Raw genomic sequence first — 26756 nt, forward strand, 5'->3', positions numbered from 1 at the left:
AGGAAGACGGAGAGCGGGGCCTTGTGCTGGGAGCAGCCCGCCTATGTGCCACAATTATTGGACTTTACTCCATTTTAGACTAAGTTATTTCATTCAAAAACAGCAGGTCAGAAATGAGAGGTACTCAGTGAGCTGTGGTAAAAATTGCTGTTTTGTAGAGCGCGCCGCAGCGTGTAGTGTGAAGCAGTCGCCCTCCGTTTCTGGCGGTGGCACCGCTGTGGCAATCGCAGCTTTGGTGTCTCCCTCTGGTGGGGAAGGGGAAAGGTTGCCTATTCACGTGCATTTCATGGGCGCTATGAGCTCGCCAGTCGGTGAGTCTGGGTCAGTCTCTCGTCCCCAGCTTGCTAGTCTGTCTCTCGTCCGCATTTGTTAGGCAGTTAGTGTCTGTCTGTCGTTCGGAGTGCTAGTATGTCTGTCGTTCGGATCAACCTTTAAAGCCTGCAAAATGAGAGTCTTTCCACTCCACCAGTGAGAGAACTCAGCGCGTGGTCGCCCGGTCGGGGTTTAGTTCCTGCATCTGAGTCTGCGCGTTAGGCCGCCAGTCTGCTCGAGGTTGCTCAGGCAATGGTCATTGGCGTTTGGATCGATAGGTTGGTCGGTCGCGCACTGAGACACAAGATGACTTGTCCGTCTTGAGCGTCGGCGCATGTGAGGTCGCCACGTGAGTCCAGTGGGCCGCGGCGTATAGCGAGGGGTAGTAGTGACTTCGCGGTCGACACGAGAGCAACAGGAGTCAACCCACGACATCAGTCTGGCCGGTGCGAGCTGCGACGCCTTGAGACGGGAGTTCGGCGCGCCTTCCTGCGTCCGTTGAAGCGGCTGGCAGCGGACGGTTTGGGAGAGCGATTTGGGGGTGCTGCACCAGGTCTTCTCGAGAAATCGTAATTTACTGGAAGTTAAGTGATTGGTGATACGTTGTTTAAGTTACTCTTGTTAAATTCTTACTTGTTTTCTTGGTGAGGTCACCAGTCGTTTTGCTTTGGGGTCGTCCCACCATTCTTCTCCGTTTGCCCACCCGCGGGAAGTGGTTGTTTATAAATTGGGTGGTCCGTTTTTCCGTTGTGAAGCAGGGGCGTGTTAGAGCAACTGGCGGTTCGGGTTGTTCGGTGATCTCCTTATCAATCTACCGTACATTAGTAGCTGCCTCTGTCATGTTGTCGGATTTGGTGTGTTAACGAATTTATTGCTTTGAGTGTAACGGCCTAATACCTGAAAAATTGTTTTGTTCTTTGGAAACATTGATATTATTGCCTATGATCTTGAGAGGCGGTATCTGCGTACTGTAGAGCATCTTAACTATTGTTTGGCCAATCTTGTATAACTTTATATAAGATTGCATTTGATGAACTTTTATTTAAATGATCGTTTTAGTATATAAATTTGCCACCCTTTCACCGTAAGACTTTTCTTAGAAGTTAAAGTCAAGTTGCACCTTCGGTGGCAAGGTTAATACGTATTTTAATTGTTAGAGTTTTGTACCATTTCCATCCCTCATACAGGGGGTGCATAATTTGTGTGCTTGTGTAAATTGTTAAAACTCTTAGTTTAAAGTTACCTGGCGTGTTGCAGATTTGCACCAATGTAGTCTTTCAGAGGCTGTTGTGAGCGGTCGTAACTACTGCCGTGTCAAAAGGGAGCGGCAAGGTTCTCTGCCCGAAAGCTCATACAGTCAAAACTTGTTTCTTTCTGCCTCAGAATAAATTGTAACTTTGATATTTACAGGGTGCTTTCTGATTATAATTTTAAATCTGTTTCTTTAAAAAGTGCTTTTAGGCATTAGTAAAGTGAATAAAATTCCCATTTGTTAAAAGTAATTTGGTTATGATTTCATCAGTTACTCCTTGGCAACTACTTCCATGCTTACATAGTGTGATTAAATGTGTTAATGTTCTTGATGAATCGCTAGTACATAAAATAAATTCTTAAGGATATTCTTTGAAAATAAATCACGGTTCACTCAGGCTGTTATCACACGACCTATACTGAAAATTTGAACAAAAAGACATCGCAGTTAAACATCTTAAAGCAACATCCCATACAAAATCTCCACGGTGCATGCTGAAACATAGTATTCTATTACACACAAAGATTCATACTGCTGTACTTTCTAATTCTAGTGCAGGAAAGGTCACAGGAAATCATAGGTAGTATGCCGAATGTGTCGCAAGCACTTGGGCGGACGCCGGTCTGTATCAAGCGGCCGCTGGCTGATGACGTTAAAATTGGTCTTACCATAACAGACAGCCATGAGTCCTTCCACAAACATTTTTCCACAAGATTTATCGATCATTGTCTGGTTAGAAAATGAACAAATCTGTCCCTGACCTTCTGTCACACTGAAGCTCTTAGCAGATAGACGTAATATGGATTTTAACAAAAGGGGGGAGGATGGGATTGATATCACGGCTTTGCCTTCGCATTGCATGACGTGACTACTAAACTACAGATAGGTTATTCACAAAAACATCTCAATTCGAAGTCTACACTTCCCAAAGCGTGTGCTGCATACCCCATCATGACAAGAACATGATGGTAACACATGTGAAATTCGTTGGTTGGTTGGACTGAGGCTAGCTCGTGATGGCTAAGTTGTGGGTTCCATTCCTGCTGTGGATACGTTTTCAGCAGCCACATGCATACCCTCTTCACCTCCAGTAAGTAAAGAATGCAAGACTGTGCCGTGTTTCCAAATCAACATGAAACATGTCCATTCGCTACTTACTGGAACAGAGTTGAATGATAATTAAATAGACACCCTAGCTGCAAGCAGGCGTTGATACACTTCATTGGGGACATGTTGAAAATGTGTGCCCCGACCGGGACTCGAACCCGGGATCTCCTGCTTACATGGCAGACGCTCTATCCATCTGAGCCACCGCGGGCACAGAGGATAGTGCGTCTGCAGGGAGTTATCCCTTGCACGCTCCCCGTGAGATCCACATTCCCAACATGTCCACAACACTACATTCGTAGTGCGCCTAATAGATGTTTGCCCATCATTCACAAGCTGCATGGTCATTGACGGTAACTGTTCTTTCGGGAACAGATACTACCGTCATATATAGTTAGGAACAGAGATGGATTAGTTTTGGCGGAAGTCGCTTCTCGCGGAAACTCTGTCTCCAGTAAGCTTCCTTACAGTAGCAGTGTTATTTTAATTCAGCAGCCAGTCGTCATGTAAGGTAACCGGACATTCATTTCTTACTTCAAGTGAGCCTGAGATTTCGAAAATATTGGCACTTGATTGGGATCTGAGCTCTGATTGCAATGTTTCTCTGGATTTGAACCCTTTGAGGTGATACTGACCATCATTTCGTTGTTCTGACACGATGCCAAACTCTTCCATGTTTCTACTAACGGCGCGATTCTACTTATACTGAAAGAGAACTTGATTTTGACACCTACTCGTGTGGGTTCAATAACGACGATGTGCACGGGATTGGAGTCACAGGCAGCACAGACCTATTAGTTGCGTTATCTCAGATCGAACATGAGCACATCGCGCTACTGGTGAAAAAACAATATATATTTCACGTCTATTTCTAGCGAAAGTTGCCTCTCTGTGCCTAGTCGAGTCTCGACCAGATATGCAAGCTCAGTTTGGTTAACAGTGGGCTCGAATGCGTATCACGATCAACAACTCGTCGTGTCATTTAATGAATGTGATAACACATCCGAAATGTCACTTATCGTAACGAAGTTTTATTTATAAATGTTTGGGACTCTCATCTTCAATAACTTGTTTCCTAATATTTGTTGTATTGTGGTATGGTTTGCATCTGGACTGACTGTCATAATGAGCAGTGTTCTCTAGTCATCCCTTGTGATAAGACATCCGAACCATTATGCATAGTCAAATGTCTGTATCCCACAGGGTTTCGTTGTTTAGAGGACCTGCGACACAACTACTTTTTTTTCATGTGTTCATTGTGTAGTATACGTGTAGGTAAGGTGCTGACCACGATGTTCCATTTCGCAAGTACATACTTTGCGAAATAAAAAGGGAAGCTGGAAATAAATATGAGATGGCATTGCACCGGTGGAAACAAAATTTACTTTCTAAACAAGAATAAAAAATAGAAAAAATATAAGCAAACATGTTAGTCTGGCCCTTTTGCAATGATTCATGAACGGAACGACATCCTGCTCATCTCTTATGTGGAGTTTCTTATTCATTCTGTAACACAGCCTAATTCCTTATACAAGCAGAGGGAAACGCAAGATACTGAATACATAAGATACTGAATATGTAAGGTACTTAAACGTAACATGCTTAAAAAGTATCGAAACCAATAACTCTTTTCTGTCATTTGTGTGCTGTTGTTTCATGCGGTATAGAAAGAATTTATGCAGTATCTCAGTGTGAAAATTTGGCGCTTGATGGACAGGTCACCATGAATGGAGAAACAGCCTGCTTCGATGAAGAATGAAGGAATATGTTCCTGTTTTCCGATGCGGACCATCCTTAATCGTTCCTCTCCGATACAGCGCTAACGCGTCATTTTAAAATGGCGCTCTGCGTTTTTTCACAGAAACGAGTTAGTAGAGGTCTTTGTTATTCATAGCCGAATAACGTGGCCATGAAAGTTTAACGCTGCGGTACGTGGTGTGCTGTGAACCGAGCATAGCGCTGTTCCGTTGCCAGCCGTGAGCAGCCAGCGATGCTGCTGTTGTTGCTGCTGCTGCTGCTGTCGCTCGCACGCCGCGTACTTAATATGAAGGTTTCCGAGAAACTGTCGGAGCGGCAGAGAAGTTTAACGGCAGAAACGTTGCTTGTTTCACGTTTCCTGCCGTTTTTTTATTTTTTTTATTTATTTTTTTTATTGCAGGAGTTGGTCCAAATAAATCTCCTTAACATCTAAAGTGCAGATTTCGTGTGGAGTGGGAAGTGGTCGGCGGTAAGGGGACATACATAACTGTCAAACTCAATATTAATAATTTATAATACAGTCCTGATAAATGGAGCGCATCAGCTTGAATAACAAAATAAGGAAAAGTTATTTGTGTTCAACTGCAGCTAACATATGAATAGCACATCTTACATTAAAAGACAGTTTGACAAAATCTTAATACTTTAACAATAAAAGGAGAACACAGTGTAAGTGAAGCTGGAAAAGAACAATAATAAAGCAAAGTAAGCGGACACAAGATCAAGACACTATGTCCCAAATACCTCTATTTCCCAGTTAAGAAGTAAATGAGACGGTGTAAGGCGCTGCATTCGTGGACTGTGCGGCTGGTCTCGGCGGAGGTTCGAGTCCTCCCTCGGGCATGGGTGTGTGTGTGTTTGTCCTTAGGATAATTTAGGTTAAATAGTGTGTAAGCTTAGGGACTGATGACCTTAGCAGTTAAGTCCCATAAGATTTCACACACATTTGAACTTTTCTGAAGTAAATGAGAGATGGCAGGAGACATCCAAAAGCTGAGGCCAATTGTGCAAAAACAAATTAAAAGTAACAAGCAATAGTCAACGTAAACAGTGCAGAAAACAGGTCTACACGATGCTGCAATATGGGAAATGACTGATTGCTTCAACAAATGCAAGAACTCTATGCCAGCACAGTGCATATAAGAAAGCTAATCCCCTAAATGTAACTTGACAATAATATAAGAGTAGGATCTAATTAACATATGCGATCCAGTCACATTAATGTGACCATCTGTCAAAAGACTGAATAACTACCTTTTGCAACGCAGACAAGCAGAGAGAGCGTCAGTGAGATTCTGGAAGGTATCAACAGCGCTGTTGAGCCATGGTGACTCCAGTGCCGTGGCCGATTGCGCTGGATTTCTCAGTTGAGGATCCATGGTGCGAACTGCTCGATCGAGCCGTGTGACATGTTGCGTTATCCTGCTGCTAGATGCCATCGTACAGAGGAAAGAACAGTCTGCATGTTGGGACGGACCTGGTCACCAAGGAAAGATGACGAGGTCTTCCAGGGAGTGCTACGAAAATATTCCCCCGGCCATATCCGATCTGGACGCTTCCGACGATTCTTGCAGCCAACGGCGACCTGTCCGCTGGAGTGTGAAACGTGATTCATCTGAAAATACCACCTGTTGCCACTCAGTGGACGCCCAGTACCGGAACTGGATTGCAGATTCCAGCCTTAACTGCCGATAAACAGCAGTCAACATGGTGCATGAACCAGTCGTGAGCTGCAGATTCCCGCATCTCGTGGTCGTGCGGTAGCGTTCTCGCTTCCCACCCCCGGGTTCCCGGGTTCGATTCCCGGCGGGGTCAGGGATTTTCTCTGCCTCGTGATGGCTGGGTGTTGTGTGATGTCCTTAGGTTAGTTAGGTTTCAGTAGTTCTAAGTTCTAGGGCACTGATGACCATAGACGTTAAGTCCCATAGTGCTCAGAGCCATTTGTACCATTTTTTTTGAGCTGCAGATGCCCATATGCAGGAATGTTCACTAAACAGTCATTGAGGAGATTGTTGGTAGCCCACTGGCTCATGTGGGTGGTCAATTGCTCAATACTTGCACGTATATTTGCTCACACACAACTCTGCAGTGGTAGTTCACTGTCCTCCGTGGCCGATGATGTACCACAGTTGCCTCGGCATCAATTTTGGATAGTGCCATGTTGCCAGGCGCGGTATACTTTCACCATGGCAGAACGTGGATATTTTATAAACTTAGCCGTTTCGTTTATGCTGCCGTTCTAGGCCTGAAAGCCAAAGATCCTGACCTCTTGGCCGTCAGAAAAATTTCTCCGTGTCCGCATTACGACAACGATTGCACTGTTTTCAGCATCCCTCCCGGTACGCTTCATGTTCCCTCCATTGCTTATGCTTCCATCTGCCGTCTGTGAGTGGTTACTACGTGCTGATGCCGAATATATGCTTAGACTACATTAACCCTTTCAGACCTGAATTATTTCCGGCGGAAGGAAAATTTTTCTTCATGTGGTAATGACCTTACGTGTTTTCTTAATTGTTTTAATTGCAATAAAATATGTACCAATTTTCAAAATATACTTTGTACATCTGGCTTAATTGTACGGACTAAAATAACTAATTACGACATATTCTCGATTGTAATAAATAGTAAAATATTCGGTCGATAATTACCATGCAAAATGGCAATAATAATGTTCAGTCACACTGCGGAATATAGCGAACCAGCCACACACCCTCGTATTCTGGTGGTCACAAGCTGCTGCGCAGTGCTTACATTACTTGATGATATTTTCTTAGTGACGCCCAACTTTTGGCGGTACTTGTGCGTGATGAAGAAATTGAACATTCACAAATGTTATTGATTGGCGACTCCATGGCGTGTTGTGTGCACCACTACCAAATATTGGATAGAATTGGAAGGAAAATCAGCATTGGCCGTATTTTGTTGTTTTATTGTCAGCAAAATCGATTTTCGGTCACTTAGTGACCATCCTCAGTGCTGTAATATACAATTAATATTCGTACACATGTGATCGCTCTAAGCTTGTGGTTATAGCTTGATACCAGTGCCTACGAATTTTAATTGTGTATTACAGCACTGAGGATGGTCACTAAGTGACCGAAAATCGATTTTGCTGACAATAAAACAACAAAATACGGCCAATGCTGGTTTTCCTTCCAATTCTATTCACAAATGTGTACCTCAGGTTTCCATTTCGAAAAATACTTCTGTTGCAGCTAAGTAAAAGTTAATGTACACAATTGTAGCCAGACTGTCTGCAGGGGTTAATGTGAAGAGCCCGTGTAGAACCCGTAGTATCTGTAACGTATTTCAGCCCTGCAGAACTTGCCTTTACAGTGATACCGCCTTTAAAACTACAGCAGAAAGGAAAACGCTGAACCCAACAACAGGTAGCACAGCTTAAATGTGAATCACAGCCAGACAACAAGCGACTTCACAACGGCCGTCACGACACTCTTCGTATGCTCTGTCATTTAAGAGCACTCACTGAGAGTGATATTCACTTGTTTACAGCTACCGTGCTTCTCTAGAACCGAAGCGCCAGCTGCTCCTCTCCCGCTCGGACAGTGACCCAATGTCTGTGTTGATAACAAGTTCCCACCAGCCGATAGCTTCAGGCCCCCATTCCGCTCCAGGCTGCCCCAGTGCTCGTACATGCAAACTTACAGGTGGAGGCGTACTGCCCGCACTACTGTCTCTGTTGCTCCCTTATCGAGTCCTTACTTGTTGGCTCTCCATAGACCGACTTTGCTCAAACTGAGACCCCGCGCACTGTCTACCACAAATAGCTGCGAAACTCTGCAACCGGTGGCCGCGAAGGTTTCAGTCGGGCCCGTGGATGAAATCGTGGTGTAGAAACGAGGTACTTCAGAATTTTGCAACGGAAGTTTTTGAGACAGTTATTATGAAACGTCGTAAATAAAGAAACAGTGTTTATAGTGTAAACATCTGAAACCGGAGTGAACATCTATCTCAAAGACGGACGTTTTGAGGAATAATTCACTGGCGTGCAGTGTGGGGAAAGTGTTAGCATCCATATAGGTGCGTTACCCCATAACTTTAACGTCGCGGACGCTATAGTTTTACACCATGTACTAAGAGCGCTGCTGTAGTGTCACTTGGCGAAATGTTCCGCAAAGCGTAAGTAAATAAATGAATCACTGCCGTAGCGTCAACTGACGAAGTGGCACGCGAGCGTAACTAAATAAGTGAATCATCGCTGTGCGTCACGTGACGGAGTGGCACGTGGCCTTAAGGAAATACGAGTATATGAATCAGGTCCGCGAGTTACCCGTGCCCGATCTCTCTCTTTTTTAGTCTTCTGACTGGTTTGCTGCGGCCCGCCAAAACTTCCTATCCTGTGCCAACCTCAGGGCAGCACTTGCAACCTATTGTAAGACACCCGGGAGTACAAACGGGGGTGGAGGTACCTTTCAACTGACTTCTCGTTTCGTGACCGTTTCTTTTCTTGACCGTGCGCCCTGTCCACACCACGTACCTAGTAATCCCTCGGCGGTCGTACTGTTCTGCTCCACACTGCTGCTGGCTTGCCTGAAATTATTTATCGAAATATGCAAGCGAATAAGAGGAGCCACACAACGTTAAAAAAAACACAACACTGTTCGACGTCTGGTATGAACAACTATATTCTGAGACGATTAAAGGAAAATCGCAGGTTGCACTATTTACATTCCAATTGAGAAGTGTTATCCCAATTAAAGGATGATTAACAGTCCACAAAATATCATTTAGACGATCGTACGCATAACGGACACGACGCGGGTGATTGTTGATGATGCGGAAGCCGAATGATCGAACGAAAGTTCTTACGCTCGTCACACATACAGATACATGGTAATAGTCGTCCTTGTCACTAGTAATGATATGTCACTGTTCGTAAAGTCAATTTTTCAGTTCTCAGTTCTCACTTGTACGAGCGTGCGCGGCTGATTGTTGATAATGCAGAAACGCGATGATCGAACGCACGTCTTCATGCTCGCTACAAGACACTGGCACTTGACTGCACTCTTTTATGGTAACTAACTTCTACTGATTCACATCATTTCATTCTGGGAGACCGAATACGGCGCGGATGATCGATGCTGTGCGACACGTAACGAGAGGATACATAAATACGTTATCGACATCACTACTCATTTTTTCCTTACTTTTTGACACACTTTCCTCTGAATCACTTCCATATTTCATCACTTTACTGTAACAGCACTAGTAGCAACACTTCAACCTGAATACTTAAAAAAGCCTCTCACATGCAGAGCTACACACTACACAATATAACAGTACCGTGTCCCGCGCTCGACTCCCAGACGCGGCTGCCCGCAAAGATACTCCACAACTAAGCCAGCGATATGATAATACGCTTACACTATGTCCTCAATTATTTGCTGGATATATTCTGGTACCATGAAAGTCATTCCCTGATGTCTAACAGATGTCCTATTATCCTGTCCCTTTTCTTATCGTGTTCCACATATTCCTTTGCTCCACAATTCTGCACAGAACCTCCTCATTCCATATCGTCTCAGTCCACCTAATTCTCCTGTTGCACCACATCTCACATGCTTCGATTCTCTTCAGTTCCGGTTTTCCCATAGTCCATGTTTCATTACCATACAATGCCGTGTTCCAAACATGCATTCTCAGAAATATCTTCCACAAATTAAGTCCTATGTTTGACTTCTCTTGGCCAGGAATACTCTGTTTTCAAGTGCTAGTCTGATTTTGATGTCCTCCTTACTCCGTCCGTCATTGGTTATTTTGCTGCCTAGGTAGCAGATTTGCTTAATTTCATCTACTTCGTGACCATCAACCCTCATGTTAAGTTTTCGCTACTTGTCACTGCTTTCGTCTTCTTCCTCTTAGTCTCAATTCGAATTCTGTACTCATTAGTCAGTTCATTCCAGTCAGCAGATCCTGTAATTCCTCTTCACATTCACTCAGGACAGCAATGTCGTTACCAAATCGTAACATTGATAGCCTTTCACCTCGAATTTTAATTCCACTCCTGAACATTTCTTCTTTTTCCATCGTTGCTTCTTCGATATACGCACTGAACAGTAGGGGCGAAAGAATTGATCACTGTCTTACACCGTTCTTAATCGGAGCAACTAGGTTTTTGTCTTCCACTCTTATTATTCCCTCTTAGCTCTTGTACATATAGTATGTCATCCGTCTCTCACTACAGCTTACCCCAATTTTTATCAGAATTCCGAACATCTTGCACGATTTTACACTGTCGAACGATTTTCCTAGGTCGACAAATCCTATGAACGAGAATTATTTTTTTTTAGTCTTGCTTTCAGTGTCAACCGCAACGTCAGAATTGCGTGTCTGGTGCCTTTATCTTTCCTAAACCCAAACAGATCGTCATGTAACACATCTTCAATTTCCTTTTGCATTCATCTGTATGTTATTCTTATCAGGAACTCGGATGCATGAGTGTTAAGCTGATTGTGTGATAATTCTCGCACTTGTCAGCTCTTGCAGTTTTCGGAACTGTGTGGATGATATTTATCGAACAGTCAGATGGTGTGTCGCCAGTCTAATACATCCTACACACCAACGTGAGTAGTCATTTTGTTGCCAGTTCCCGGCCCTATAGGGTAAAAAAATGCAATCTTTCGACAGCTATAGGGGTGCTAGCTCTCCAAGCGGTTGGCATGTAGTAACACAAGAATGTGACATCAGCTGAAAAGTTGCTACTTCTAATGCTGGTACTTTCATATTTCCCACTCATTAAGAAGGGCGGCGGTTTTTGCGATAAGAACAGGAAATTTTAAGCGGAATGATATCCACCTTCGGCTACTGTTAACATTAAACAATAGGAGTGCATTCTAATACATACTCTTCACAGCATCCGAGTCCTAGTAGTACTGTCAAAAACCCCGTAACTACAAAAATGAGTTTTGACTTGATGTGTTTAACTTCAAAAGGAAGTAATTACGACTTATCCGCGTGGTTGCTACGCACTTTCTGATGCTTTGTGCCTATTGTAGTTCGTTTTGCGAGTTTATTTATTGATACCAAACACATTTTAATACAGTGGCAACATGTTTACGTTTTTGGACATTGGCCGCTATTTTTCCTTTTAAAAGAACTTTTGGTCCTGTCCTGGCTTCTGTGCGTTGCAAGTACATCTACATCTACATGACTACTCTGCAATTCACATTTAAGTGCTTGGCAGAGGGTTCATCGAACCACAATCATACTATCTCTCTACCATTCCACTAAAGAACAGCGCGCGGGAAAAACTAACACCCAAACCTTTCTGTTCGAGCTCTGATTTCTCTTATTTTATTTTGATGATCATTCCTACCTATGTAGGTTGGGCTCAACAAAATATTTTCGCATTCAAAAGAGAAAGTTGGTGACTGAAAGTTCGTAAAAAGATCTCGCCGCGACGAAAAACGTCTTTGCTTTAATGACTTCCATCCCAACTCGCGTATCATATCTGCCACACTCTCTCCCCTATTACGTGATAATACAAAACGAGCTGCCCTTTCGATGTCCTCCGTCAATCCCACCTGGTAAGGATCCCACACCGCGCAGCATTATTCTAACAGAGGACGAACGAGTGTAGTGCAAGCTGTCTCTTTAGTGGACTTGTTGCATCTTCTAAGTGTCCTGCCAATGAAACGCAACTTTTGGCTCGCCTTCCCCACAATATTATCTATGTGGTCTTTCCAACTGAAGTTGTTAGTGTTTTTGACACACAGGTACTTAGTTGAATTGACAGCCTTGAGAATTGTACTATTTATCGAGTAATCGAATTCCAACGGATTTCTTTTGGAACTCATGTGGACCACCTCACACTTTTCGTTATTTAGCGTCAACTGCCATCTGCCACACCATACAGCAATCTTTTCTAAATCGCTTTGCAACTGATACTGGTCTTCGGATGACCTTACTAGACGGTAAATTACAGCATCATCTGCGAACAAGAGAACTGCTCAGTTTGTCACCCAGGTCCTGATATCACTTCAGTTTTACTCGATGATTTGCCATCTATTACTACGAACTGCGACCTTCCTGGCAGGAAATCACGAATCCAGTCGCACAACTGAGACGATACCCCATAGGCCCGCAGCTTGATTAGAAGTCGCTTGTGAGGAACGGTGTCAAAAGCTTTCCCCTCTCGATAGCGGCCATTACTCCGTGCGATGTTTTCTGAAACCATGCTGATTACGTATCAATAGATCGTTCCCTTCGAGGTGATTCATAATGTTTGAATACAGTATATGCTCCAAAACCCTACTGCAAACCGACATAGCATATTAAGCTATTCTGCTTCCCAGGTATCAGGATGTATATATATCCCGTTTGCATTCTCCTTTTCGGCTGTAACATTTAGTCCTCGAGGAAGTCCCATTACATTTAGCACGTACTCCAGTTCATGTTCGCTTTATGCTGCCAATGCAGCATCACCAATGAACCGTAGTGTGCTAATTTTATGTCCTGACAATGAACAGTAGTCCCAAGCGCCGTCATTCCCGTTCAAATGAACAAACAGACAGCAGTGGTGACAGTGGCCTTGCTTTACCCCTTTCCTGGTTTCGACAGCTTATACAAATGCCAGGACATGCTACTATAATTCACTTTGGAGGAAGAGAGTGAATATTCAATACTCTCTTGTAGATACAATATTGCCTGAAAGGGGAAAAACCTTTTATTTCGTCCAACATTATAAAACGCCTTTCCTTATTTACAGCACTACAGTTAGCTGAGGAATACGATCATCTAGATTTTAAGGTACTTCTCCATTCCGCATGCACAATACACGATTGTTTCGCAGTGTGTTTATACAAGTCAACCACTTGGCGCAGGTGCAGTATCGAAGTTTCATTAGGACTCTAAGAGTGTGGTGACTCAGGCAATAATCCACCGTATCCTCTACAAAGCGCTGCAATTTTGATTCCAACCCAACACTTTCTTGACAGTATAGTGAATCTCTTCATTCTCACTTGATGGTACTCTTACAGCTAAAATGCCTCACCTGCTCTCATATTTCTGTTCCTTCACATATAACCAGATGGAAGTTAACAGTATTTCAATCGTGAACGCTCTGCTTCCTGGATTTTTAAATATATGTAGTTACCACAAATGGAGCTGAAGCAACACATTCATTTCTAGCTCACCTTTACTTGTTTCAGTCGTTTTGATCAGCTACTTTGTTTCAACAATGTCTCACTCTTTACACTGATAAGTGTAGAAAAACTTAGGAAACATCTGTACGAATACCACACAGGTGCGATAACATGTTTCCCAGGATTGCGACAGCTGGTGTTCCTGGGTTCTTCTCAGTATCACTCAAAAATGATCTGTAGGGCCTAAACTCACCATAAATATTACTTTCCGGCAAAAGCTTACTGCCTCGGTGGAACGGTGGTTTTATCTTTCAACAACTTCATAGCAGTTCAGGAACCGACTGTAAAAACAGTTGACTGAAAAATACGGAAGTGAATTTTGTAGTGGGGTGAGATCTATTGACGTTTAGAAGTTGCCATATAATCGTAAACCCCAATAGTTGTTCCTTTAGCGGTAAAGCTAAGACTGAAAACCAAGAGGTCGCAGGATCGAATCCCAGTCGGACCTTTGATTTTTCAGCCCACGTTTTAACAAGGCTGCACCTCTCAACGATGTGAGAAGTCGCCACAAACGACACGTGGTTCGCATTTCTCATTAAAGTCTAGGTCCCCTTTTCCCGATTCTACAAGTGGGGTAGGTTGCGGACACGCAAGTTGCTGAAGTGGCGTCCAACGAAAAGACTTGCACCAGGCAACACAGCCACACGAAATTATTACTGTTATCCTAATCCCCCAGTAACTGTTTCTCAAATCTAATACAGTTATCTTTTTGTAATAGTTATGTCAAGTGCTGCAAGTCCACAGTTTCATAAGTTTTATGGCCGGTCGGTGTGGCCGAGCGGTTCTAGGAGCTACAGTGTGGAACCGCGCGACCGCTACGGTCGCAGGTTCGAAACCTGCCTCGGGCATGGCTGTGTGTGATGTCCTTAGGTTAGTTAGGTTTAAGTAGTTCTAAGTTCTAGGGGACTGATTACCTCAGAAGTTAAGTCCCATAGTGTTCAGAGCCATCTGAACCATAAGTTTTCTGAGATGACCATGAAGCCATACGAGAAACCTTGTATAATGTTTCCACTCGTATATTGCCATTGGCTTCAATACGCTCGTCATCAGTGCTGCCACTGCGATATTACCCAGAGACGAATACACACATGTTCAGATTATGTTATCAAATCAAACCACCACCTATTGTCCCCGTCACTCTGCTGGCAACTACCGAAAACCACTTACAACACTGTAGAAGCGGCGAGGATCAGCTGGAAAGTAACGCCTCTGAATGTTTTAATGTGAAAATCTTTTTAAACGAAGCAGATGTTATTACCATTCTATATCATTTTCCTTCATGTCTACATATTTGCAGATTTCTGCCACTAGAGGGCACCGAACAGTATCTTGTAACACTGCGGTGTATAACTTTACAAAACCCATAAGCCAAAACATTATCACCACTGCCCTCTGCGACGTTGGATGCCGCCTGGTGACGTTCGGGCACGAGATGCGGTAACCAACGTACGTAAGCGGAGCAGACGCAAACGGGGGATCACCCTGAAAATGGGCAAATCCATTGAGATAAGTGACTTTGATAACGGGCAGATATTATTACGCAGAACATGTCAACGAGTAATTCGAATTGGCGAAGCTGGTCGAACGTTCACGTGCTACTGTCGTGGGCATCTACAGAAAGTAGTAGAAGGACTGTGAAACCACCAATAGCAGCTAAATAGTTGGACGTTCATGACTCTTGACAGAACGTGGGTTCAAAATGGCTCTGACCAATATGGGACCTAACTTCTGAGGTCATCAGTCCCCTAGAACTTAGAACTACTTAAACCTAACTAACCTAGGGACAGCACACACATCAATACCCGAGGCAGGATTCGAACCTGCGACCGTAGCAGCAGCGCGGTTCCGGACTGACGCGTTTACAACCGCTCGGCCACAACGGCCGGCACGCACAAGTGTCTCGGAGCTCAGCGTTCACCGTACATTATTGAACACGGAGCTCCGCAGCAGAACACCGCTACGTCTTCACATGGTGACCCTATGACATCGTCAGTTACGATTGCAGTGGGCACGGAACTATCGCGATTCAATAGTCGATCAATGGAGACTGTCAACTCTTCCGGTGAATCACATTTTGGCTACACTAGGCCGCTGGTCGTCTCCACAAACGTGCAGCGTGCCACAGGCGCAGTATAGTGACGGGGACATTATGCGTGAGAGAGACTCTCCTGCGCTCGCATCGCACCTGTGGTGATAATCACATCCCTTCATGCTTGATCTCTTCCCCGACGGCGACACCATGTTCAGCATTATAGTTATCCGCATCTCGGAGCCAGAAACATGCTACAGTGCTTTGAGGAGAATTATAGTGAACTCACGTCGAATTGTCGGCTACCGAATTCGCCTGATGTAAATAATACGGAACCATCTGGGTCGCTATTAGGCGCCATCACCACTTACACAAATCAGTGGCCCATTACTTTCGCGAATTATATGACCTGCGTCAACGGCCTTGCCGCAGTGGGTACACCGGTTCCCGTCAGATCACCGAAGTTAAGCGCTGTCGGGGGTGGCCGGCACTTGGATGAGTGACCATCCGGGCCGCCATGCGCTGTTGCCATTTTTCAGGGTGCACTCAGCCTCGTGATGCCAATTGAGGCGCTACTCGACAGAATAGTAGCTTCTCCGGTCACAGAAAACCATCATAGCGTCCGGGAGAGCGGACACGCCTCTCCTATCTACATCCTCACTGAGGATGACACGGCGGTCGGATGGTCCCTAGGGGCCACTTGTGGGCTGAAGACGGAGTGCATACGACCTGTGAGTAGACATCTAATGTCACACACCTCCACAAAACTACCAACAAAGTGTCGGATCCCTGATACGCAGAACCATTGATGTATTTCGTTCCAAAGACGGACCAAGCTACTATGCAGGTGCTCATAATGTTTTGGATAATCAGTGTCCATGGGTGATTGAGAAATAATGTGCTGTAATACAGTATCTTATTCGAAGAGATCGTGCGCCCATTAAGCACCATCGCCTTCAGCATGACCATGTCAGAACACACAAGCGCTGCAGCATCTGCAACAATTCGAAGCCTTGGGTTCATTGTCATCTGTCATCCTCCATAGAGTCCCCATTTGGCCCCATCTGATTTTCATCTGCCTCTGAAAGCTGGAAAACATCTTTAAGGACTTCAGTTTGATAGTGGTGAAGCGGTGAGTCTATGGTTATGTTAACAAAGTGAAACAGTCTATCTTGACGGTATCAAAAAACTGTCTCTCATTGGCAAAAATGTGTTCGTCGCCGGTTTAACAGAAATAAATATGTAGACAAGAAGAATGAAAATGAAGTACTTTATTAACGTTTGTTTTATTAAAACTCTTTTAGAGTTTTCGCCTGAAAAATTCGGGGACATTACTTTTCAGCAAGGCTTTGCAGATTTGTAATGTAGACTTGCCACATCATTCTTACGGTCTTACATCAGAATAAAACAATACGTAGTGAATAAGAAATATCATATATAAAATTTTAAATGAGACTTATGGACAACTTCAGGTATGATTCAGTTGATCAAAATAGAAATTGGTGAGTAATGCAGGTTGGCAGTTTTGTCTCCATGCAAATCATGTATGTAATATATTGATTGAAATAGCCTGACATAAGTAAAAAACGGCTTAAAAGACGAAGAAGGTAAAATCCCTACAAAAATGCCAAAATGAAAACTAAACAGAATGCGACTTGATCAGTAGACTACAAACGTCGAATCAAATTATGCTCAGGTAATATATTTGACAAGTTATCGACGAATACTTTTCGCTGATTTAATTAATTGTGTAATTAATATATTATAATGGTGATATTAAAACATCATATTTTACACGAAACGAAATATCTGTACTGGGGTATTTTGACCCAGCACTTCGACTGAGATACCTGCGTTGCTTGACTCATGGTTTCAAGAAGTTTTCAGTATGATGAGCTACCCAGCCGTATAGTTCACAAAACTCGTTATGCCGCAGCAAATAATGGGTCGTTCTGATTTCTAATAAAGAGTGTGTGTAATGTCGGACATAATTTATGAAGAGTAAAGCAAATGCGAAAACCTGAATCACACAATAGAAATTAATAATGTAGATATTAACAGTAAAATGTTCAATATGAGGAGAAGCGGACAGTTGCAAGCAATTACATAGACGAAAATACTTGATAACTTACATCAGAAACAACTTTGGTTACGTGAAAATGTAAGTTGTTATAAACAAAGGGCCTTTTGCCTGCAGTAATCGCTTGGATATCGATCGAGTGCTAGCAGTCAGTTATAGACTCACACAATGTGCGGGCAAATTAACGAAATTACGTGATGAGGTGCTGTCTTGAATCGAAGCACCATTTCCGAATACTGATGGCGGTGGTGTTAGTTACGGCTCCTGATTTGCATTCTGCAGGTGGAAGATCCAAACCTCCATCTAGTCAGCCAGATTTAGGTTTCTGTGGTTACAATAAATCTATTCTTTCCTTGACTTTATTTTGAGAAATCGATGATGTATATTTTCTAAAAATTTTCCACACAGCTGCACTGCCACTTAATTAAAATCAGTTTCGGTCAAAAATGTACCGTACTTAGGTATAAGATGGCATGAGTAATCACATTATGACAAAACTAGTAACAAGAACAAAGCCAGAAACCAACATGCTAAACCGAACTGTAGTAAATAATATGTATGCCTAGCTAAACGCCCACGCTTCGCAACGGAAATCGCAGAAGGGCCTTCGTATACCGTCGCTTTTTATGGTTCTGTAACTCAGTTGGTATATACGGAACGCTCATGTGATCACTTCCCAATAAGCACTTTTTACCTAGCCAAGAAGTCAAATACAAAGGAAACACGCCGAAAGAAGTAAAGCAGTCTAGTTAAGTTTTTGATACACAAACGAAATCAGAAAAGCTGTATATCCTAGCCAAGTTTATTCAGTGTTAGTTTTTTGTATTCGTAAAGATAAAGTTGTGCCGCTTAATTCTATCACTGACGTAAACTTCCGAAAATACTTCTGCAACGGAGATAAAAACCTAACAGCGCCATCTATTGGTTCTTTGGTGTGCTACGAAACTAACAGTGCCATCCATTGGTTCTTTAGTGTACCACACTGTCACTTAGGATGCCGGCCGCGGTGGTCTCGCGGTTCTAGGCGCGCAGTCCGGAACCGTGCGACTGCTACGGTCGCAGGTTCGAATCCTGCCTCGGGCATGGATGTGTGTGATGTCCTTAGGTTAGTTAGGTTTAAGTAGTTCTAAGTTCTAGGGGACTAATGACCACAGCAGTTGAGTCCCATAGTGCTCAGAGCCATCACTGTCACTTAGGTAAACATCTGAACTACTAAGCTGAACAGACTTCTAAAATTTTAGGGCCAAGATATGTTAAAGTTATCTGTGCAAACGCCATGAAAGCTCTTGTAGTTGTTTGGGAGATTAGCGTGTTCGAACAGAGACACATGACGTTTTTAAATACAACTTTAAATCACTACATCTTTTACTTCATTGATCCGATTTTGATGATATTAAGTGTACACGTTGCGTCAAGTTACACCCAACCTCCTTGGGTGCATCACCGCAGATGTCCTTGACCTCATTGGCAGTGACCATGCTCCTGTTCTCCTCACTATCTCTAGTGGTGGCCATCCCCGCCCCACTGCTCGCCCTGACATCCCTCCTAAACTTGTCCATGATTACTCCCGTGCCAACTGGGATGCCTACCGGGACACCAATCACACCCAGGTTGAAGGCCACGACCGTACCCTCCAATCTCCTGATGACATCTCTCGTACTGCTGCCTTCCTGCACCAGACCTTGTCTGACGCCGTCGCCACCCATATGCCCACCAAAGCCATCCACCCTCACCGCCCCGCCCTGCCTCCACATGCCGTCCTTCTCCTTCGAGAGTCCTGCCGCCTCTACCTCTCTGTTCTCCGCAATAGTGACTGGGACACACTTACCCGCCACCGGCAATTACAACACATCCGCAACCTGTTTACTGCGAAGAAACGCCGCGCCTGGCGCCAGACATGTACACAACTCAACACCACGCTCCCAACAAACTCTTCCAAGTATTGGTCTGCTTTCCACCGCCTTACTGGGAACCGCCCACCCCCCAGTACCCTCTCCTCTTTGATGACCGTCCCTTTCCTGACAACCTCAGTAAGGCCAACCACTTTGCCTCTCACCTCTCCAATATTTTTTCCATATCAGATGATCCCCACTTTGATTATTCCCTCTTCCCTGACGTCATGGACCATACGAATACCTCTGTTCCTCCCCTTGCTCCTAGCTTCCAGTACTTGGGCCACACACCACCATCTGAACTTAACACTCACATCACTACACATGACATCAGCCTCACACTCCGCAGTAAACGCAACACTGCTTCCGGCCACGACAACGTTACCTACCGCCATCTCAAACACTGTCCTCCCTCCTTCCTTTCAGTCCTTGCCATCCTATACAATGTCATCCTTGCTACCGGATTCTACCCAGACCTGTGGAAAACCTCCCATATCCTGATGTTCTCCAAACCCAACAAGCCTCCATCTGATGCCTCTTCCTATCGTCCTATCTGTCTCACATCGATGTTCAGCAAGCTCCTGGAATCCATCCTTATCCGGCGCATCCATCACCACCTCCACCGAAACCACCTCCTCCCCAACACCCAATGTGGCTTTCGACCTTCCTTCTCTGCCGATGACCAACTCCTCCGCCTCACTCATCTCCTCTCCCTCCAGCTTAACTCCCGTCGCTCCACCATTTTTGTCTCCCTCGACCACGAAAAGTCCTACGACCGTGTGTGGAATCTCGGTCTCGTGGTTAAACTCCAAACCTATGCCCTTCTTGTCAACCACATCCGTCTGATAGCCTCCTTCCTCTCCCGCCACCCCTCCTATGTTACCATCCATAATGCCAATTCCCACACCTTCTACCCCTCTGCAGGTGTGCCTCAGGGCTCTGTCCTCTCCTCTACCTCCAGTACACGGCAGATATGCCCCAACCCCACCCTCCAGTACACCTCTTGCAGTATGCCGATGACAGCGCATTCCTCGCCCTCGCTCCTACCCTCCAACGGTCCCAACGCCTTCTCCAGAATCACCTTGACCTTTCTGCTGCTTGGTATAACCAGTGGCTCCTGAAAATCAATCCTTCCAAGACCCAGGCAATCCTCATTGGTCGTACCACTCGCTCCTCCATCCAATCCAAAGGCCACAACTGCCTCCGACTCCTCAAACTCCTCTCTGGCCAGACATGGGGGTTGCACCCCTCTACCATCCTGCATACCTACAAATCCTTCATCCATCCCATTCTCTGTTATGCCAATCCCACCTGGATCTCTGTGCCCCCACCCAAATTCTATAAGTCCAGATCCTTGAGCGTCATGCACTCTGCCTCGCCTTCCATAGTATACGCCTCCCGTCCCCCACGCAGATCCTCTATGACCTCATTGCTTTCCCCCATCTGCTCCTATTCCTCGAACATATCTGCATACTCTACACCTCCTGCCGCCTTGAGCCCCCTCACCCCCCCTTGTTGCTCCTCTCCTCTCCCATCCCGGCCCCCTTCCACACCTTCACTGTTGTGTGCCCCCTACTCTCCATCTCTACACCATTCATCTCCTTTCCCAAGGTGGCTTCCATCAACTCCCCCTCCCAGATGATGCCCTTTCTCCCTCCATTTATCCCTCCTATCAACTCTGATCTTCACCCCCCCCTCCATTCTTCTGTCCTTTCCCTGGGCTCCCTCTTCCCTCCCCTTCCATCCTGTGTTTTCTCCCCACCTAACGTCTCCCTGCCTCCCTTCTCCCCCCCCCCCCAAGTCCTTTTGTATTTTCCCCTCCTCTGCCTTCCCCACTCCCTGTTGCGTCTGCCCAGCACCCCCCACCCCACTTATGGGTCCTCATCCTCCATTGGCTCCTTTCCCCTCGTCCCCCCTTCCCTTTTCCTTTCCTTCTCCCCTTTTTTATTTTCCCATCATCTGTCCAGTTTCCCCCCACCTGCTCTCGGCTGTGGTATGACATATTTGCCAACATTTTAGTGCAGTGTTCCAGTGAATGTTCAGTGTTGTTTCGTCTTTCCAAGTGTTGCAAACAGAAACCATGCTGTAGCAGGGTGTGAATTTTATGTATTTTGCGAACAGAAACCAGATTGTCACCGTGTTCTTCAATTGTCTGTCTATTATTTTACCTGTCTGCTTCATATGTATTTTATTAGCATCATCGTCCCTTTGTTCTATGTTTTAAGTTCTAAGATTTTTTCGCCATGTTACCATTTAAGTCTTCGATTTTATTGCCTGTTTTTATTATATAGTATCTCCACCTTTTTAAAACAAAGTCTGTAGGCTGAAGAGCGGCATACTAAGCTGCTGCCAGCCCGCCCCCTTGGAAGGGAATCGAAATTCAATAAAGAAAAAAAATTCAAGTTACCTGTGAAAATGTCATCAAAATTCGTCTAGTGGTTTTTGAGATTAGTGTGTTCAAACAGACAGACACAACGTTTTATAGATTTATTATTAGTATGAAACTGCCATGCATATGATAAATGAATTTCTCATTGCACCTCAAGATTACCCATTTCTGACAGATACTGGTTTTAATAAAGTGACACCACAGCAGGATGTAAAAAATGGTTACCCGTTTCTTGTTCTTTTATTAGGCTTGAGATTGTTGAACCATACTGCCTCAGTTCAAATATGAAATCATATACACAGAGAAAACACAATACAAGTAGTTCAAAAAATGATTTACTGTTTTACAATGTCAATGTGGCCATACTAATAACTTAAAAGTAGCTAACGGATCTTAGTATGCTACGAACTATAAACAAAATGGAGTACAGGTAACTTGACAGAGATTGTGGATCATACACATGCGATAAAAACTTTTACGCGACCACCATTAGTGTATGAATATTTGAGTATCTCCATCTATTTCACGTATAAAGCAGAGTGTACGTATATGTGAGCGTGCCATGATCTCCTCCCCTTGGATCGATTTCAGACAAACCTGGCGCAGAAACAATAGGACTCAGATTTATCAGCACTGTGGAGTTTATAACCTGATATACTGGCAGAAACATATTTTTTCCAGACACTTTCATATATATTGCATACATGACAATCATGTTGTGTGGGTACTGTATTGGCCTTTTTATTCAACCCGCTTTTGCAGGGAAGCCTACAAGTCAGATGCAAGAAATGGTATTCCAGGCCTCTCTTTGTCTAATTCCTCCATCCACCCTCTGTCTGGCCACATCTTCCTCCTGGTCCTTCCGAGCATATCCTGCTCCCCTCTCTCTTTTCACCTTCCCTCTTCTAGCTACCCAGAGGCCAGGGAGGGAGATATAGTCATAGAGAGGGGGTGGAGTCGTATCAACATGCTTTATCGGTGTGCTTTGCGTGGTTGCCTGTACTTCAGGACAAACAAATTATTTTCAATCCCCTGATGTGTAACCTGCCTTGTATGACAGACGAGTTGTGGGATTAGTACCAGTCTGTTTCATTGTACTGTACTGCAAGGGCTACACAAGCCGATGAGCATGTTCGGAGAGAGGCTGAGACAGATAGAGGATGAGGTGGGCAGAGCGTGAGGGAGGAGGAACTGGATAGTGAAAGTGGAGGAAAGGGCGATGCATGAGACTGGTGAATGGTGTAAATGCCTAGTTGGTAGGTGAAAGAAGGGGAGGTGGAAAGATAAAGAGTGTGGAGGATATGTTGAGAGGGATGAGGTGGAAAATACGGTCAGAGAGATGGGGGAGGAAATGGACAAAGAGAGGGGGGGGGGTGGGAAGACAGAGAGAATGGGCATGACTAGATAGCACGTAAAGGTGGGAGGATGCGGTGAACAGACAGTGACGAAGAGGTGGAGACAGAGAGGGGGAAAACGCATATGTGGCGAAGGTTAGTGGTACAGTAAAACCGGAGCTCTTGTTTGAAGTGCATCTTCAATTTCCTGTAAACAGTATGCTGCACTTCAAATAAATTGCTAGAAAACAGCAAGCTGTTTACAAATGGTTCAAATGGCTCTGAGCACTATGGGACTTAACTTCTGAGGTCATAAGTTCCCTAGAACTTCGAACTGCTTAAACCTAACTAACCTAAGGACATCACACACATCCATGCCCGAGGAAGGATTCGAACATGCGACCGTAGCGGTCGCGCGGTTCCAGACTGTAGCACGTAGAACCGTTCGGCCACGCCGGCCGGCTAAGATGCTTATACCTTCTTCTTTTTTTCGGACAGTCGCTGAATCTTGGTAGGTCCCAACTTAGCTATCAGCTCCTTAGTCGTCCGAAACGCTGGAATCGATTTTGGAGTGAAGATCATTGACGAGTCTAGTTCGTGCTCCATCTGTAATAATTTCGTCGTCGTCGTCGAGTCGTTACACTGTAACCTTCCTCCCGTTTCTGAATACGGCACCTGAGCTGGCAGGTCGGTACGACGGAGAAGCGCGCAGCTAATTCGGGCCTCGTTGGCGCACGCGCCAGCTTAGAGTGCCGTGCGGTGCGGGATGGGGCATTACATATTCCCGCCCGCGGCGAAGCTAAACTGCAGCCAGCCCCGACTACTCCCGGCGGGGCGCCTCGCGAATCTGGGACGAGGCTGGCAAACGAGCAGCGCCGTGCTGCGCGGCGCGCCCTGCGCTGGCCCTCACCGGTACACCTATCGTCCGATGGCAACTGCGGGCGACGCCTAAGCACCGTTAAAGCAAAAAAGGCTTTATGACCCTCATCTATCTGCCGATTTTCCTTTCGGTAATTAGCTTAGTCTTTCAGTAATGGTTAACCCCTTCCGATCTACACCACCGGCCATTAAAACTGGAACACCGGAAGAGGTAGCAAATAATATTTTACTTGCGTTATGTGTAGGCCTACAGTACATTGGAAAGAGTGCATGATTTAATTTGCGTGCGTTTTGGCGCGGAATTTAGCACACGGAAATGACTCGTATGGTAGCAAAAACGGCAATGACCCAAGTGGGTCCCAGTCCCGCACAAATTGTCATATGTCACTAAGAGCTAGTATATCTGTAACTAATACAGCTAATGCAAAGATATTTGCACTCAGAGAATTTTTTGTAACCAATTTCGTATGACTGTCGATTGTCAGTAACGTTTTATCTTTCAGGCTTGCAAGTAAACGTATTAACAAGCACAAACTGCGAGGTGTTAGGGGTATATGGGGAGATGGTACATGGTGATATGGCGGGAGACCTTTGAAAGTCTTTTTTGTGTTTCTCTTGAATAATTAAAAAATCGCAGCTTCAAATAAAAATCATTCCCAGTAGAGCCTAGTAACATAAAATATATAAACTAACCGCATTGCAAGGATGGAAAAATCGCTGATTATTAAAAATAGGCTTTCAGACGTCGCAATACCAGCGTGAGGGGGGGGGGGGTGCGTAAGTACTTAACTCCCACCTTTTCAAAATATTGTAATCTACTCAGTTATTTTATATTTTAAAAAAGATTTTCAACGTTTTTAATGAATTCTTCCACCAGATTCCACAAATATTTTAAATTTTTCAGTTACTTGTAACCCAAATGTCTTTTTCCACAATTGATGTCAGAATCAATATTTTAGGTTCAGGACCTTACTTAGAGATCAGTGTCACTCTAGAAGGTATGCTGAGCGTAAAAATCCACAATAATTAACGAAATTTGCATCTTTTAAACTTTTTAATACCAAAATGAGCTGATTTTACTGAGAGCGTGACAAAAGATATTTTCAGGTTCTGAACGGAAATTATACATCAGTACTTCTTTAAAACGTGTGTCTTAATAAAAATTAGCAACAATAACCGAATGGTTTCTTAACATATTTAGGGTGAGCATAGAGTACCACCCCCGCAACCCCGTCTCCTTTGTAATACAGTATATGGAAAATGCGTTGGAGTTGCTTGGGTTAATGGCATAAAATCAAGTTTATTGGTAAACTGAAGGGGGCTAAGAGCAAATATAACATGTGTGAACTACATCTGACAGCAGTACAGCCGTATTAAAGGATAAAGTTTGCTCTGGAGCCGGAGGGGTTGGGTGGAGGTTAGAAGCGCGAGGGAAGGTAGGTCGCCTTACCGTGGTCAAGCAGTTTCCTTCTGCATAGGTCTGCTTACTGAAGGGGAAATAGATTACTACCGACTCTGCCTACACAACTACATTACAAGAAGCAACTGCAAGGTGTGTCCCGAAGTTGGACCGGCGACACAGTGTGCAGACAGCCCGGGGCTATTTAGTTTCCACGAAGTGTCTAAACACAACAGTAGAATACAGATACGAGTTACGAATAATACAAAACAAGAACGCCGGGGAAAGGTTCTACGTAAATCTCTGCGCGCTTTTCTACACTGACAGAGTGCACGGCAGTTGTGTAGTTCTTACGGGAAAGACGACTACCCCCCCCCCCCCCCCAACAGGAGTGCTGGTCGCTTTTCAGTTTACAGACTGACTATACCTCCTTAGCATTTTTTGTCCAGAATTCTTATGGAAGTAGACAAAATGTCTTCACTGTGCTTGTGTTTATATACCCTATTTACGGACTGTAAGACGCACTTTTTTCTTCGAAAAGGTGCCTCCAAAATTCAAGTGCGCCATGTACTCGAAATTAAAACAAAAATGTTTGATTTAAAATTTCCGCCTGTCTTAAAAAAAAGACCATATATTCGATGCTACGGGAAACCTATCTCTATCTGGCAACATTGGATTCAACTGGCAGCAGTAGTGCACCGATGCGTCGAACATCAGTTGCGGGGAATCACAAGTTTGCAAACACTGTCTCCCTCGCGCCCCGCCATCACAAAGCCAGAGACTGTCCAGCCTATGGTGCGTCATTGCAGTCAACGGTGCCAGTGTGTTATCGGTAACAGTACAATATTTTTTTAGGCAACGCCGACAAGTAAAAGGTGTTTATATGATGCGGGCTGCAAGTTGAAAGTAATAGAATATGCAAGAGAACACGGAAACAGAGCAGCTGAACGGCATTTCGGCCCTCCACCAATGGAAATAGAAACTATTCGCGATTGGTGGGCTTTTAAAGAAGAACTGAAAAAAATTAGGAAAAATCTATGTGCAAATAGAGGGCGGAATGCAAAATGACCAAATCTAGAAGATGAGATATTGAAATGGGTTCAAGAAGACCGTAAAAACGGCATTGGAAGTAATAGAAAAATGATTCAAATACAGGCTCAT

The 26756-nt window shown here is 44.5% G+C and overlaps 1 protein-coding gene and 1 non-coding gene across 2 annotated transcripts in view; both read right to left on the minus strand.

Moving 5' to 3' along the window:
- Nucleotides 1-26756, minus strand: part of LOC126251850 (dopamine receptor 1) — a 667357-nt gene that overhangs the window by 537161 nt on the left and 103440 nt on the right. The gene's annotated exons all lie outside the window — the stretch shown is intronic.
- On the minus strand, nt 2809-2883 carry Trnat-ugu (transfer RNA threonine (anticodon UGU)). The gene has a single exon. It is a non-coding gene; the product is annotated as a tRNA-Thr (tRNA).

Source organism: Schistocerca nitens, chromosome 4, assembly GCF_023898315.1.
Source record: "Schistocerca nitens isolate TAMUIC-IGC-003100 chromosome 4, iqSchNite1.1, whole genome shotgun sequence".
Classification (NCBI taxonomy): Eukaryota; Metazoa; Arthropoda; class Insecta; order Orthoptera; family Acrididae; genus Schistocerca; species Schistocerca nitens.